Source organism: Narcine bancroftii, chromosome 7 (assembly GCF_036971445.1).
Source record: "Narcine bancroftii isolate sNarBan1 chromosome 7, sNarBan1.hap1, whole genome shotgun sequence".
Lineage (NCBI taxonomy): Eukaryota > Metazoa > Chordata > Chondrichthyes > Torpediniformes > Narcinidae > Narcine > Narcine bancroftii.
Window position 1 is genome coordinate 45646140 of NC_091475.1, and position 15391 is coordinate 45661530.

The 15391-nt window shown below is 37.7% G+C and overlaps 1 protein-coding gene across 1 annotated transcript in view; it reads left to right on the forward strand.

Moving 5' to 3' along the window:
• Positions 1-6429: 6429 nt before the first annotated feature.
• gemin8 (gem (nuclear organelle) associated protein 8) overlaps positions 6430-15391 on the forward strand; it is a 200646-nt gene continuing 191684 nt past the window's right edge. The window contains exon 1 of the mRNA XM_069889952.1: positions 6430-6669. The gene's annotated coding sequence lies outside the window, so the exon portion shown is untranslated. The remainder of the gene's footprint in view (positions 6670-15391) is intronic.

Here is a 15391-nt window from a genome sequence, read left to right on the forward strand (position 1 = left end):
TGCATTTGGAGATAATAAAAGGCAATAGTGGGAACAGTAAAGATTGAAGGTGTAACATTTTTCAGGTGTGCGATGAACCCTCTATATCGTCCAACCTTTGAAGTGGCACGAGTAAAACACAAAAGTCTGCAGACACTGGGAATGAAGTAAAAACTCAATGCTGGAAAAATTCAACAGGTCAAACAATGTACTTTATATGGCAAAGATACATAACCAATGTTGTGGGCTTGAGCCCTTCATTAAGGTATAATCTTTGCTATATTTACTGTTTGAATGGCTGAGTTTCTCCAACATTGTGTTTTTATTTTGAAGTGACACAAGATGCTATATTCTCATATTAAATATGGTTTTCATTTCTGTCATTCTTAACTTCTTTGAAAGTCGTCAGTCCCTTAGTATCTGTTTTAATCCTTCTGGCAAACAACATCTCTTCCATCACCTTGTTTTATTCCAGAATCTGGCATAAGCCAAGAGAAAAGCTTTGTTCTCTTGCAAAGTGGACTCATCTAATTATAAAGAGAATTTCTTGGATTGTAATGAAATGACTAATTGTTCTAGAAATGGCCGAATTGCATGAATAGTTTCTTTGGCATTTAAGTTCATAATGTCAGATATTATTATGGACTCTGAAGTATAAATAAAGGACTCAGTGATGTTATGAACATTTCCACTTTTAGCACTTATCTTGTATGATGTACAACGACCCTTTTCTAATTTCTGTGATGTTTCAGTAATCGTCTGTTTGAACGTTGGCCTTCTCTCAAAATGATCTCAAATGGTTTTGATGTAATCCAAGGGTTTATCTTTCTTCTCTTTATGTACAGTCTCTAATTCAAGTATATTTGTCATCTGATTGTACCACTCCAACCTGACAAAACAGCGTTCTCTGGCCCACGATGCCGAACGGGGAAAAACACACGTACAGGCATAACACATTTAGATACTTTAAATGTTGTTACAGCTTGGTTGGCCTCATGCTTTTGTTTGAAAATGTATTCAATCAAATCAAACACATGGGCAGAGAAGGGTTTGTGGAAATTTAAGGAAGCCATCAGCATTCCAATGAATACTGCTGGCACTTTTTTGCCATGGATTATTTCTGAAAGTACCAAAGATAAATTATTACAAAACAAAAGCACTTCTTGCAAGGATTAGCTCAAAAGTTGGCTCATAAGTCAAAATTTATGGAAAATAATCAACAATACATACCTTCTTCAATAAAAGCTAGCAAAAGGAGATAAACATACACTACTCACCATTAAAACTCAAAACAAAATTAGGGCATTTGTGAATATGAGAAAAATGGAGCAAAACTTTTGGTCTGCATGTTTATTTACTGGAATTGAAGGCAATAGAACTAAAGAGGAAAACTACTTGGAAGGCAATTCATAGCCAAAACTGGCTCAATGCAGCCAAATACAATCATGTTGAATCAAGAAAGGCTCTAAAAACATTGTTAATTTTCTCCATTTGTCTAGCCCATTCCAGACTGTCTCCAAATGCCTCCAAATGAAAAAAAACTGGCAACTCTGCAACAAAACCTTGTAGCAAGGTCCTTTCCTTGGCCAAAAAATGTTTAATCTGTTCAGTTTCCATGCCCCCTTCCCCCCCCCCATATATCCTGGGCCATCCTTATTAAAGATTTCAGTCCCTGGCCCCTCTTAAATATGCTGTGTCCCACTTTCCCCATGCCCCCCGTTGTGAATGGCTTGCATAGATTGTAATGAGCCTTGGTACTGATCCCGGAGGCTTCCTACTAGATGTAGCTTGCCTACTTGAAATTGACCCATTTAATCTGTTTTTGATTATCTGTTAACAAATTGTCTATCCACAGTGAGCTGTCATCATTAAGACCACAAGCCCTTATCTGTAACTTTTATGTGGCACTTTACTGAATACCTTTTAGAAATCCAGTGCAATGTATCCATTAGCTGCCTTTTATCTATTCTGCTCATTTATCCTCAAAGAATTTGAATAAATTTGCTTCCACAAACCTACATAAAGTCACATTTTACTTCTTGTCATTTCTTTAATAATGGATTCCAGCAATTCCTTATTTTTTGGCTTACTTGAGATGGAAATAGACATTAGAAATATGATTAAAACTGTTATTCTGGTAAACTATAGATAGAGGGAAGTAGTCAAAAAATTAGATCAATATAGAGCAAATATATACCTAAGGAAATTATGCTATGTTTACCAAATTAAACAGATATGGTCAAAATTACAAGAAAGAAAATAAAATGAAAAGGTACCAAGATAAAGAACAATAAATGAACTATTACAGACAGTGAAACCACGATTTAACGTGAATCCAGATATAACGCAATGAGTCATTGGACAGGCATCAGGCTGCCGCCAGAAGCGAGTACAGGTACTTGGGGCTTGTAGGGACTTGGGGTGCTGCAGTGAGCCGTGGGGACTTGAGGCTGCTGCAAGCCACAGGGACGGTCACTTTACTAAAAATTAATTTGTGTTTTAATTTCAAATATAACTATAGAGATTTATTGGAACTCAGATTTAGCACTACCCCACTTTTTTCCACGATGTTTTTTTTTAAAAAACAAAACTATTGCGTTATTACAGGGTTCCACTATATATAAGCAAGTAACAGGAGGCACAACAACATTAATGCTGAAAATGATGACGTTAAAGTTATACATTGAAAAATGCAACAGGCAACAGAAGGAAAGGAATGATTAGTCTCTTTAAAAAGTACAAATAGCATCAGAATTATACAAAAACTGGGATTAGGTCATTCACAAAAGACAAATTAATACAAAGTAACAGGTAAAATATCATGCAAGAACAATTTTGAACAGAGGTTAGCCAAAAGTGAATAAATTGGTCAACCATTCTGTAGTGAGCCAGAATTGTTCCTGCCCTGAGCAAACAATGAGCTGTTGTTGGAACTCAATGGGTCAGGCAGCATCCATGGGTAAAATGGTCAGTCAAAGTTTCAGATCGGGACCCTTTATTGTTTGCTTAAGATTCCAGCATCTGCAGTTTTTGTGTTTCTTTATTGTTTCTGGGCCTGTTGTACTGTAAGGCAAAAAAAAAAATCCAAGTTGTATTTGATCAGCAGTTAAACCATAAAGAGAAGGACTGTGCCAATGCTTTCTGGTAAATGCCAACAGTTTCACAGTGAGTAGCCAGTATTCCTGCATTTATCTATGTCAGTGCAAGCAAGTTTGCGACTGGTGTATGTGCATCCAAAATTGCGAGTCCATACTTATTTTAAAATTCCAACCTGTAAATCTGTTGGTTTGTTCTGCTGGTTAACTCTGCATTGAGTTGAACACAGATTATGGAGCCATACAGTATGGAAACAAATCCTTCAGCTCAGTGCTTTCATGCTGGCCATCAAACACAAGCCTAATCTAATCTTACTTCCCAGCACTCAGCCCACAGCATGCTACATTATGGAATTTCAAGTGCTCCTCAAAATACTTAAATGTTGTGGTAGGACCTGACTCTGATATTCATTCAAGCAGTGCATTCCAGACTTCAACCACCTTTTGGATGGAAATAAATTCTTCTTAATGGCCTTGTAAATCTTCTATGCTTTACCTTAAACCTCAGCTAAAGGGTACAGTCTCTCACTATCTGTCATTCTTGTGTCCCTCAGAATAAATAATAAAAATAACCAGAGAAATATTAGAGAAACACAAAAACTACAGATGACAATAGGGCCAATCTATGCCCATGGTAAAATGAGATTCGTTACGAGCTGCTATGGGAAGTAAGGGAATCAGAGGTAGCCAGTATGAATTTGTCATGGCATTGGTTCTATCTGATTGAATATTTTGAAGAGGTTACAATTTATTGATGAAGGCAGTGGAGTAGACTTAAGTAAGACCTTTAACAATATTCCCATATGGGAGACTGGTCCAAAAGACTAGGACCCATGAGATCTAAAGCAATAAAGTGGATCCAAAATAGACTTGGCAATAGGAGATAGAGATGATGATAGAGGATAGTTTCTGTGATTGGGTGACTTTTCTGTTCCACAGAAATTGATCTTAGGAGCCTTGCTGTTTGTTATATACATGAATGATTTGGATGTGGAGGCACAAGAACACAAGAAATAGGAGCAGGAGAAGGCCATCCAGCCCATTGAGCCTGCTCCGCTATTCAATGAGATCATGGCTGATCTGATGATAGACTCATCTCCATCTTCCTACCTTTTCCCCCCATATCCCTTAATATATAAAAATCTATCCAACCTTGTCTTAAATATATTTACTGAGGTTGCCTCCACTGCTTCAATGGGCAGCAAATTCCACAGATACGCCACTCTCTGGGAAAACGACTTCCTCCTCATCTCCTTCCTAAATCTATTACCCTGAATTTTGAGGCTACATTGTCTAGTTCTGGTCTCACCAATGGAAGCAACTTACTTGCCTCTATCTTATATCTATGCCTTTCATAATTGAATATGTTTCTATAAGATTCCCTCACATTCTTCTTCAGAATCAGTAGGTTCACTCATGACATGAAGATGGTAGAGTTGTCCATCATGTGGAGAGTAGTTATAAGATACAAGGTGACATCAATTGTTCGTGAAATGGGCTGAGAAATGGCAGATGGAGTTTATTCAAATAAATGGGAGGTGATGCATTTCAAGAGTACTATGATTATCAGACCCACACCATGAATGGTAAGGTCCTAGAGTATTGAGGAGAGAAGACAGCTGTGGAAGTCCACAGATTCTGGAAGATGGGAGTGCAGGCAGATATCAAGATTAAGGTTTCTGGGATACTGACAAACCATTAAATATAAACACAGGGGCGTTATGCCCCAACTTTGTAAGGCATTGGTCAGATCTCAGCTAGAGTTCTAGTCATGTCCAGTTTTACTCAAGATTCCAGCATCTGCAGCATTTGTGCTTCTCAGTCTTTCTATATCTCATTCTAAAGTCACAATATTCTAAAGTCAATATTTTCATCATGTACCATCACATTGAGCTCAGCCTGCTCTTGTTCATGCTATAGACCAATGATTATAGCTCCAACAGAGTTAACATGTTTGCAAATGACAACAATCGTTGGCTCCATCAGCTACATCAATGAGTTGCACTACAGAGAAGAGGTGGAAAATCTTGTGAAATGTTGCAAGAGTAACAACACGAGACTCAGTGAGGGCAAGATGAAGGAGATGATGGAGGGCTTCAGGAAGACCAGGCATAACCACCCTCCACTACAGATTCATACCTCAGTAGAGAGTAGATAGCCCTAAATTCCTTGAGTCCACTAATGGTGACCTATCCTGGAGACAAAACATTGCTTCACTTATCAGGAAGGCGCAACAGCAGTTGCAATTCCCAAAAAGACTGAGACACCAAGGCTACCAGCCACTATTATGTCATCTTTCTACAGGAGCTCTATCGTGAGCACCTTGGTCCCTGCCCGACTGCATCGTTAGTGTGGTGCGGTTACTGTAGAGCATCAGATCAGAGGTGAATCTGTAGGACCACAAGAGAGGCAGAGAGAATCAACAAGGTCTCCCTCCCCTCAACCTCCATCATTTGGATTTACCAGGATCGTTGGCTAAAGAGGGCTCACAAAAATCAGTGAAGATCCTATCACCCCCCACACAGCAGCTTACAGATACTTCCATGGAAAATGAAATCCAGGATTATGAGAGGCAAAGCCACCAGGCTGAGGAACAGCATCTAACCCATAACCCAAAGGCAGTGAGACTGCTGAATGACTGATGACTGCTCATACAAACCCTTCATAACTCAACTATTTATCTAACAATAATATTCATTTATTTTTAGAGTAGTATATACATACTGTGCATATGTATCATTTGTCTGTATGTGTGTTATATCCGAGGGTGTGCTGCTGTGTTACACAGCGAACTGGGGTATGCTGTTTCATCAGGTTGTTTTGTAAAATCAGACGATAAAACTTGAACTTGATCTACTTTTGTGACATCACATCATTCCCCTCTTCCAGGTAATTAATATAAATAATAAATAATTGAGGGCCTTGGAACACTCCATTTGTTATGTTCTTTCAGCTTGAAAAAGATCAATTTATTTCAATTTTGTTTTCCATATGACCAGTGTTCAATTCATGTTGACACACACCTGCCATGTGCATCATGAGTTCATATCAGTATCAACACCATAACCAATTTTCATATCACCTGCAAACTTACTATCATACCTTCTATATTTAAATTTACAACATTAATGTAAGAAAATTGATCCCTAAAAGGTATCACTGGTCACCAGCTACCCATCACAAAAACTCTCTTAGCCTCGCTACAATGCCCTATAAAGGGCATCTTGGGACAAATGGGCCTGAATCTAAAAATGGCCTAAACAATAGCAGCTAATTATGAGGTCATCATTTCAGCTAATTATGAGGTCATTAATTGTGACCAATTTTTTTTGTAAGTGAATATTTCTAAGCGGTAAATAGGGAAGACCTGAAAGAGACTTTTGGAAATCGATTGACATTTCATCAAAACTGGATCAGTGATAAAACAAACATGCTTTAATTAGCAGGGCAGAGGCAACTGGAGAGGGTAAACTGAATCTGTGATAGGGTGGACTTTGCATCCATGTCACCAAAACTAAGGAGATGATTGTTGACAAGGAAAAGAAAACCAGAGGTATACAATCCAGTGATCATTGGGGAATCAGAGGTGGAGAGGGTGAGCAAATTTAAGTTCTTGGAAGTCAATATCTTGGATGAATATTTGGATTCGCTATCACCAGCATTTTCAGTTTTTGTTACTTGTTTGCATGAGCTCCCTTACTCTTTCTTCTTTCTTTTTCAATCGTTTTATTGATTTCACTATAAATCATACAATGGATGGAGAGAATAAGGATACATGATTGAAAAGATTACAATATACATCAGTCAATAACTAATAATAATGTCTTCATCTGCCCATACTCAATCAGAGAGGAAAAAATTCTCTTTATAGTAAAAGCCCCTATACTAATCTAAAAGAAAAAAATTAAAACCTTGGATCAGCGTTCATCAAACATAAAAAGCCTTATCCTCAGTGGTATTAGGAAGAAAAAAAGTTAGAACATATGAAAAATTGTATAAATGGGCAAAAATTGTAAAATTGTATAAATTTCTATTCAAATTTAATCAAAGAATCAAATGTAGCACTTCTAATTTTCTCTAAATTCAAACAAGCCATGGTTTGAGAAAACCACTGAAGTATAGTAGGCAGAGTCCTTCCATTTAAGAAGAATTGCTCTCCTAGCCATCAGGGTGGTTAAAAACTATCATCTGATGAACAAAAGACAAACAATGATCTACATCTGCTCCTACAAAAAGAGCAGTTAAGGGATTGGTTGTAAATCAATTTTGAGAATTACTGAAAGAGAACCAAAGATATCTTTCCAATATCTTTCCAAAACTGGACAAGTTCAAAACATATGGGTCAATGAAGCCACTTGCAAATTACACCTATCACAGATTGGATTAAAACTAGGAAAAATATGGGCAAGCTTGTCCTTGGGTGTATGCACCCTATATACTACCTTAAATTGAATAAGGGAGTGTGGAGCACACATTGATGAGGTATTAACTAGTTTCAGAATCTTTTCCCACATCTCTACAGGAAAAAAAAACTTTTGGATCTCCTGCCCCATGCCCTTTTAAATTTATCAGTCAAGACGGGTTGCAATTTTAATAATGTATCATATATGATTGCTATTAAAGCCTTCTGAGAGGGGTTCAAACGTATAACAGAATCAATCATATCCAACTGATAGAGATGGGGAAAATTAGGTAACATAGCATTCAGAAAATGTCTAATTTGAAAATATGTAAACAAATGCAAATTAAGCAGACCCTATTTCTTTCAAACTTGTTCAAAGGACACAAGATGATCTTCCATGAACAAATCCCTAAAACATTTGATACCCTTAAACTTCCAAAAAGAAAAAGTTCAGTCATTCACAGATGGCTGAAAAAAAGTTACCATAGTTAAAATAAAACCAAATAAAGTTTTATTTAAAATCAAAAAACCTCCATATCCATAATATGTGCTTGGAAATAGGATTAGTTATCAGTTTACTAACCTTGGTAAGTGCAAAAGGAAGGGCAACTCCCAATAGGGAAACCTTGGAAAATTTCTCGATCGATTTCAATTCCAGATTTACCCATGGCAGATATTTAAGTTTATCAGATTTCTAAATCCAGAATATGATATATGGAATATTAACTGCCCAACAGTAAAATCTAAGGTTAGGTAACGCCAAACCCCTATCCTTTTTCAACTACTGTAATTGAGCTTTATTTAGCCTAGCATTTTAATTCTGCCAAATATAGGAAGATAACTTGGAAGTAATAATATCAAAATATGATTTTGGGATAAAAATTGGAATGGTTTGAAATAAATACAAAAATTTTGGTAAAATCATCATCTTAATTGCATTAATATGACTTACTAATGAAAATGGGGACCATGATCAATCAAAGAAAAAAAAATAACTTGTATAAATCTTTATTTTTTTAAGAATTTTAAAACCTAGATAATGGTATATGCTCATTAATAGGTAACTGAATATTCAGGGAAGTAATTCACTCTTATGAAGAGTTAATTTATGGACAAAAAAATTGCGACAGCAAAGGTAACATAGAAGGAATAGATATCCCAGGATCTGAAACATATAGCAACAAATCATCCACATATAAAGATACTATGCTCCCCTATTAATTCCCCTAATATCATTAAAATCTCGAAACACTATTGCAAAAGGTTCCAAAGCTAAATCAAACAATAAGAGGATAAGAGGGCAGCCCTGTCTAGTTCTGTGCTGGAACCTGAACAGGGAGGACCTTCAATTGTTAGTAACAACAGATGCAGGAGTGTGATAGATCAATTTTATATCAATTCAAAATAAAACCAGGGCCAAAATTACATATCTCTAAAACCTAAAACAGATAAGGCCATTCCACCCTGTCAAATGCCTCCTCAGCATCCAACAATATTCCAGAATCTTAGCTGAGGGAGAATATATTATATTCATTAATCTGTGAATATTTGTATGCAAATAATGATTTTTAAATAAACTCTGTTTGATCATTAGAAATTTCCTTACTCTTCTGGAGATTATTGAGGTCTTTGAGTTGACCAGAGAGAGTAGAGTGGGTATCTCACTGTGGCAGCCCCATAAAACTACAGGTACAGAGCTCTCTCTGTCTTAGCCCCAGGTATGCTGTGCTTCTTTCGTTTTCAGGGAATTGGCCTGTTTGATGATTCCGTTGGCTCATGAGCACTCTTGGTCCACTCTCAGCTCACCAAGGTCTGTTTCTGTCCCATCTGGCCATTCATCACTTCAGGCACTTTGGTTCAAACCTTGTCAAATGTCTCTGGGTATCTCCAGTGCAAATCCAGTTCCTTAAAAAGCTGCAGCTGGACTAAATATTGCGCGGCTTGGCAGCACAGCAGTTAGTGCAATGCGAATGCAGTGCCAGTGATCTTGGTTCAAATCTATCACTGTCTGTAATGAGGTTGTATGTTCTCCCTGTGACCTTGTGGGTTTCCTCTGATATTCCAAAGATGTGTGGATTAGTAGATTAATTGGTCACATGAGAGTAACTAGGTGGTGTGGGCCAGAAAGGCCTGTTACCATACTGTATCTCTAAATATTTATTTTAAATTCCTCTCTTCCCTTTCCTCCCCCCCCGCCCCCCCCCCCACCCCAAATCAAGCTGTCTGCCTAGTCAGAGCTCTCCTTGGGCAAAAGAAACTAGAATTCCCTCTGAATCATTACATAGACTTGATGAATAGTGATAAAATTCAAATGATAATTATTTGAGCGTCCAATGAATGTTTCTAATCTAGTAATTATTTGTATTCTTTTCTGTTTGTGCTATACTCAAATATCTTGTCATTTCACAGCACATTCTTTGCTCCATTTTAACTGTAAATCCCACCAAAGTATCATAACATGGTTGGTGCTCCCTCTATTAGCTAGCTCTTATAATGTAAAATAGAGAGGCCCGAGAAAAAATTAGTTAGAATGGAATAAAATTAAGAACAGCTTTGATAAATAAAATCCCTTTCCAATGACTGAATGTCCTCTAATAAGAGAGAACAAATTTAAAGAGATTGGCAGAAGAACTGGAGGGAGCATGATTTGGAATAACATGTCTGAAAAAGGATGGGCATGGATCCATAAAAAGGTACAAGTATTTGAATAGAAAATTGCAGATATATGAGCAAAAAGAGCAGAGTGCAAGGTGCAGTAGATTACTGATTTAAAGGCTTGACATTAAAGGTTAACCTCCAGGTTAATGCAATGTTGGCATTCATATCTACAGGAATAGGATACAAGAGTAGGGATGTGATGTTGAAGCATTATGAGGCACTGGTGAGGCCTCACTAGTACAGTGTTCAGTTTGGGCTCCTGATTTAAGAAAGGATGTGCTAGCACTGGAGAGGGTTCAGGGAATATTTACAAGAATGATCCCTGGAATGAAGGGATTGGAATATGAGGAACATTTGAAAGCTCTTGGCCTGTACTTCTTGGACTTCATAAGAATTAGGGGAACCTCATAGAAGCATTTCAAATGTTGAAAGGGCTGGACAGAGTAAATGTGGCAAAGTTGTTTCTCATGATAGGGGAGTCTCGGACAAGGTGGCACAGGACTGAAGGGTACTCATTTAAAATGAGAAGCGGAGGAATTTCTTTAGCTGGAGAGTGGTGAACCTCTGGAATTTTCAACCACGGGCGGCTGTGGAGGTCAAGGTGATGGGTGTATTTAAGGCAGAGATTGATAGGTATCTGAATAATCAAGGTACCAAAGGTTATGGGAAATAGAGAGGGGAGTAGGGCTGAGTGGGAGAATGGATCAGCTCATGATGAAATGGTAGAGCAGACGTGATGGGCTGAATGGCCTACTTTCCTCCTATACCTTATGGTCACACATAAAGTTGAGTACAATTTGTTGTCAATTACTCGTTACTATGTTCACAAAACATTGTGCAAAAGCACTAGATAATGTAAGACCTCTGCAAAAACTACAACATCTTTCAGAAGAACAAATTATTTAAATCTGTTTTTAACTGATATTTGAATGACAACATCAGGTAAGAAAAAAAGTTTGGTCATTTGTTTCAATGCAATACTCAATCATGAAATGAAAAATGTATAGTTTTTATACCATTATTTTAATTCTCCTCTTCAGTACTCATTCACTGTTAATTAGACAAGCCATACAACAGGCTATCATGCCATCCGCTTGAAAGCTCATCGGAGGATGGCATGATAGCCTGTTGTATGGCTTTCTGCATTGGCTCAGAAAACTGAAGCTATATCATAGGTATGTCAGCAATACACAAATATGCTGAAGAAACACAGGTCATGCAGCATCTAGAGGAAGTAAAAGTTGTGTTATGAGCAAAAAGCATAAAATGGGAATATAAAGGTGGAGGGGGAAGAAATGGGAGAGAGAAATGGGGGAGAATAGACCAACAGGTTAGAGGACATGGGTAAATACAGATGGAAGGGTAGAAGAGAAAAAAGCTGAGATGAAAGGGGAAAGGGCATCTATTTCATTGTTTCCTTAAAAAAAATAAAGATCTAACTGGTTTTGCCTCCTACTGGCCAATATCATCATTAAATGTACATCCCAAAATCCTTTCTAACACTTTAGCCAACAGACTAGAGAATATTCTACCGTGTTCTTTAAGAATAAGTATCCTCGTTTTAATATTGAAAGATTATTTAATATTACTTACTCTTCTCCATCTAAAAAACCTGAATGTGTTGTATACCCTGATGCTGCAAAAGCATTCGTTAGAGTGGAAGGGCCCTACTTATTTGAAATCTTAAAATGATTTCATTTTGGTCTGGGATTTAGTTCTTGGATTAAAATGATTTATCAAGTTCCAATGGCTGCAGTTTATTATTAATAATCAAAAGTCTCTATTTTAGGCTGTTTAGGGGCACTCGGCAGGTTTGTCCTCTTAGTCTTTTGCTATTTAATTTGGCTCTGTATTCTTTAGCTAGTTCTCTTTGAGACTCCAATGACATTCAAGGGGGTGATACAATACACAAGGTTTCATTATACATGGACAATTTATTAGTTTATATTTCTGACCCTAAGAAATCTATTCCTTTTATGGTGTCCCTACTTTCTGAATTGAGTATTTTTTTCAGGATACAAATTAAATCTTTATAAGAGTGAACTTTTTCCTATTAATAATCAGGAGTATTTAGATGATCAAATACCCTTTAAAGTTGTTAAGAACCAATTTAATTATTCGGGGATTAAAATTACAAGGAATTTTAAAGATCTGTATAAATATAATTATCTCCCTCGATAGAATATACAAAACAAATGCTTTCCAGATGGTCTCCAATAGCGCTATTATTAGTTGGTCATATTAACGCAATTAAAACGATAATTTTACCAGCGTTTTTATACACTTTTCAAGAATACCTTCCTTTATCCCCAAAATTTTTTTATGGTAAGATATACTGTAAGATATCTTCTTATATTTGGAATAATAAAAATCCTAGATTGAGCAAACTTTTATTGCAGAAACAAAAAAAACGGAGGATTTGCTCTCCCTAATTTTAGATTTTATTATTGGGCTATTAATATTCAATATATTACCTTTTGGATTTATTATCCAGATGTATATGAATGTCCTTTATGAGTAGATTTGAAGAGGAATTCAGTTAGGGGGTACACGTTGGCCTCATTGCTGGAGCTCCTCTACCCTTTGCATTATTCAAAATTAATAGACAACATCTTAACCCAGTTCTTAAGTATACAATAAGGATTTGGTTTCAGTTTTAAAAATTTTTTTAGTTTAATAATTTTGCTTTATCTAGTAAACTACATCTTAATTTCTTTTTTACAGTATCATTGATTTATCAAATGTTTTAAATATGGAAAACTAAAGGAGTAATAACCTTTTCAGACCTATTTGCAGGAGACTGTTTAATATGCTTCAATCAGCAGACAAATATGATTTGAGCGAGGCACAATTTTTAGGTACAGGTATTTGCAAATACCTGTAATTTACACAGACTTTCTGTGTAAATTACTTCCAAATTATCCTTCTGCTTACCCATCTAATATGATAGACACCCTTTTTCAGGTGTATCCACTTCAAATAGGGTTAACAGCTACAATAAGTAATTGGTTACTTAACTTGCAACCGATATCCAATAACAAAATTAAAGGTGCTTGGGTATTGGAATTCCAAGAATTGCTTCCAGATGATCAATGGGATCATATTTTTCGCCTAGTAAATACTTCATTAATTTGTACCCATCATTCATTTCAAGGTGGTACATAGGGCACATGCGTCTAAAGATAAGTTGGTCTGTATTTTTCCCAATGTAAACCCTACTTGTGATAGGTGCAAAGTTGAGGTAGCCACTTTAACTCCTATGTTCTGGTCATGTTCAAAACTAGATAATTTATTTGAAACTCTAACAAAAGTTCTAGGATTAATTAGAATTACAATCAAATCTATTAACAGCTATTTTTGAAATGCCTGTTTCCGCATAGCAAATAATTGCCTTTTCAGCATTATTGGCTAGAAAAGCCATATTACTTAAATGAAAGGATCTTAACCCACCTTCAATAGCTCTCTGCTGTCATGTTATGTTGAAGTTAGGAGAAAATTAGGAGTCAAACATTTGATACATCTTTTTAAATTTGAAGAAGTTTGGCAACAGTTTATTCAATATTTCCATATAGTTTAAGAATTATAATTTTATACTAGATTCTCTTCTAGTTCCTTATGGCAAATTTGATTTTAACCAAGAAACCTTTTGGTTTTCTACGTTCAGAATGGACTGCCCAGTCCCTCTTTCTTTTATTTTTAGATTAGTTGGAGGGGATTTTGTAATAAAAAAAATTCTCTCTCCTTTTTTCTTTTGGTTTTACAAGCAGAAAATAAATTTATTGTCAATATACATATATATATATTTTTAATGCTAATATGTTGATTTTCTTATAAACTTTTAAATGCAAGAATGTAATGTAACTCTCCCTTGTATACATTTTTGATATAACTCAGTAAACAGAGTGAAAAAGAAAGGAAAGGGGGAAGGGGATGGCTCTCTGAATGGAGAGGGGAAGGGAGGAAAAGGGCAGGGAGGAAAGGGGCAGGGAGGAAAGGGGCAGGGAGGAAAAGGGCAGGGAGGAAAGGGGCAGGGAGGAAAGGGGCAGGGAGGAAAGGGGCAGGGAGGAAAGGGGCAGGGAGGAAAGGGGCAGGGAGGAAAGGGGCAGGGAGGAAAGGGGCAGGGAGGAAAGGGGCAGGAGGAATGGGGCAGGGAGGAAAGGGGCAGGGAGGAAAGGGGCAGGGAGGAAAGGGGCAGGGAGGAAAGGGGCAGGGAGGAAAGGGGCAGGGAGGAAAGGGGCAGGGAGGAAAGGGGAAGGGAGCTGGAGGAAAGGGGAAGGGAGCTGGAGGAAAGGGGAAGGGAGCTGGGAGGAAAGGAGACAGAGGGATAGAAAAAGAGAAATTCCGGAGGGAGGTTTCAAATGGAAGCTGGAGAGGTCGATGTTAATGGCATCTGGTTGGAGAGTACCTAGACAGAATATTGGGTGGTGTTCCTCCATTTTGCAGGCATCCTCGGTTGGGCAGGGCACGAGGCCATGGATAAATATGTCAGTGTGGGAATGGAATATGGAATTAAAATTTTTGGTCACTGGAAGGTCCTTGAAAGTTCAGTAGACAGAGCAAAAGTGCTCATTGAAACGGTCTCCCAGTCTATGTCCAGTCTCTTTGTTATAGAGGAGGCCACAATGGGAGCACTGGATACAGTAGATAACCCCTGCAGATTCACAAGTGAAGAGTGCTTCACGTGGAAGGATTGTTTGGAGCCCCAAATGGTGGTAAAGGAGGAAATGTGAGCGCAAATGCGTCACTTGCTACAGTCAGTTTAATAAACATTATTTGTTGTGCATTATTTGGATCCCCACTCCAATATCCTCATCTGAATGAGTCACATTAACATTGTGGCTCCATAAGGTGTATATCCTTAACTGGATAAGCACATACCAATATTCTGTCTCCATAATAGAGGTAGATTATACTCTGGCTAATATTCCAAAAGCTCTAACAGCAGGCACCTAACACAAAGGTGATTAGTTGTCTGCAAATCCACCTACTATTCTAAATAAATATTTCACTTACTAATGGTACAGTATCTATCTATCCTCTCCCCTCCCCCCATCCCCTCCCCCCTCCTCTCCCCCCCCTCTCTCCTCTCTCCCCCCCTCTCTCCTCTCTCCCCCCCTCTCTTCTCTCTCCCCCCTCTCTCCTCTCTCCCCTCTCTCCTCTCTCCCCCTCTCCTCTCTCCCCTCTCCTCTCTCCCCCCCTCTTTCCTCTCTCCCCCCCACTCTCCTCTCTCCCCCCCACTCTCCTCTCTCCCCCCCAA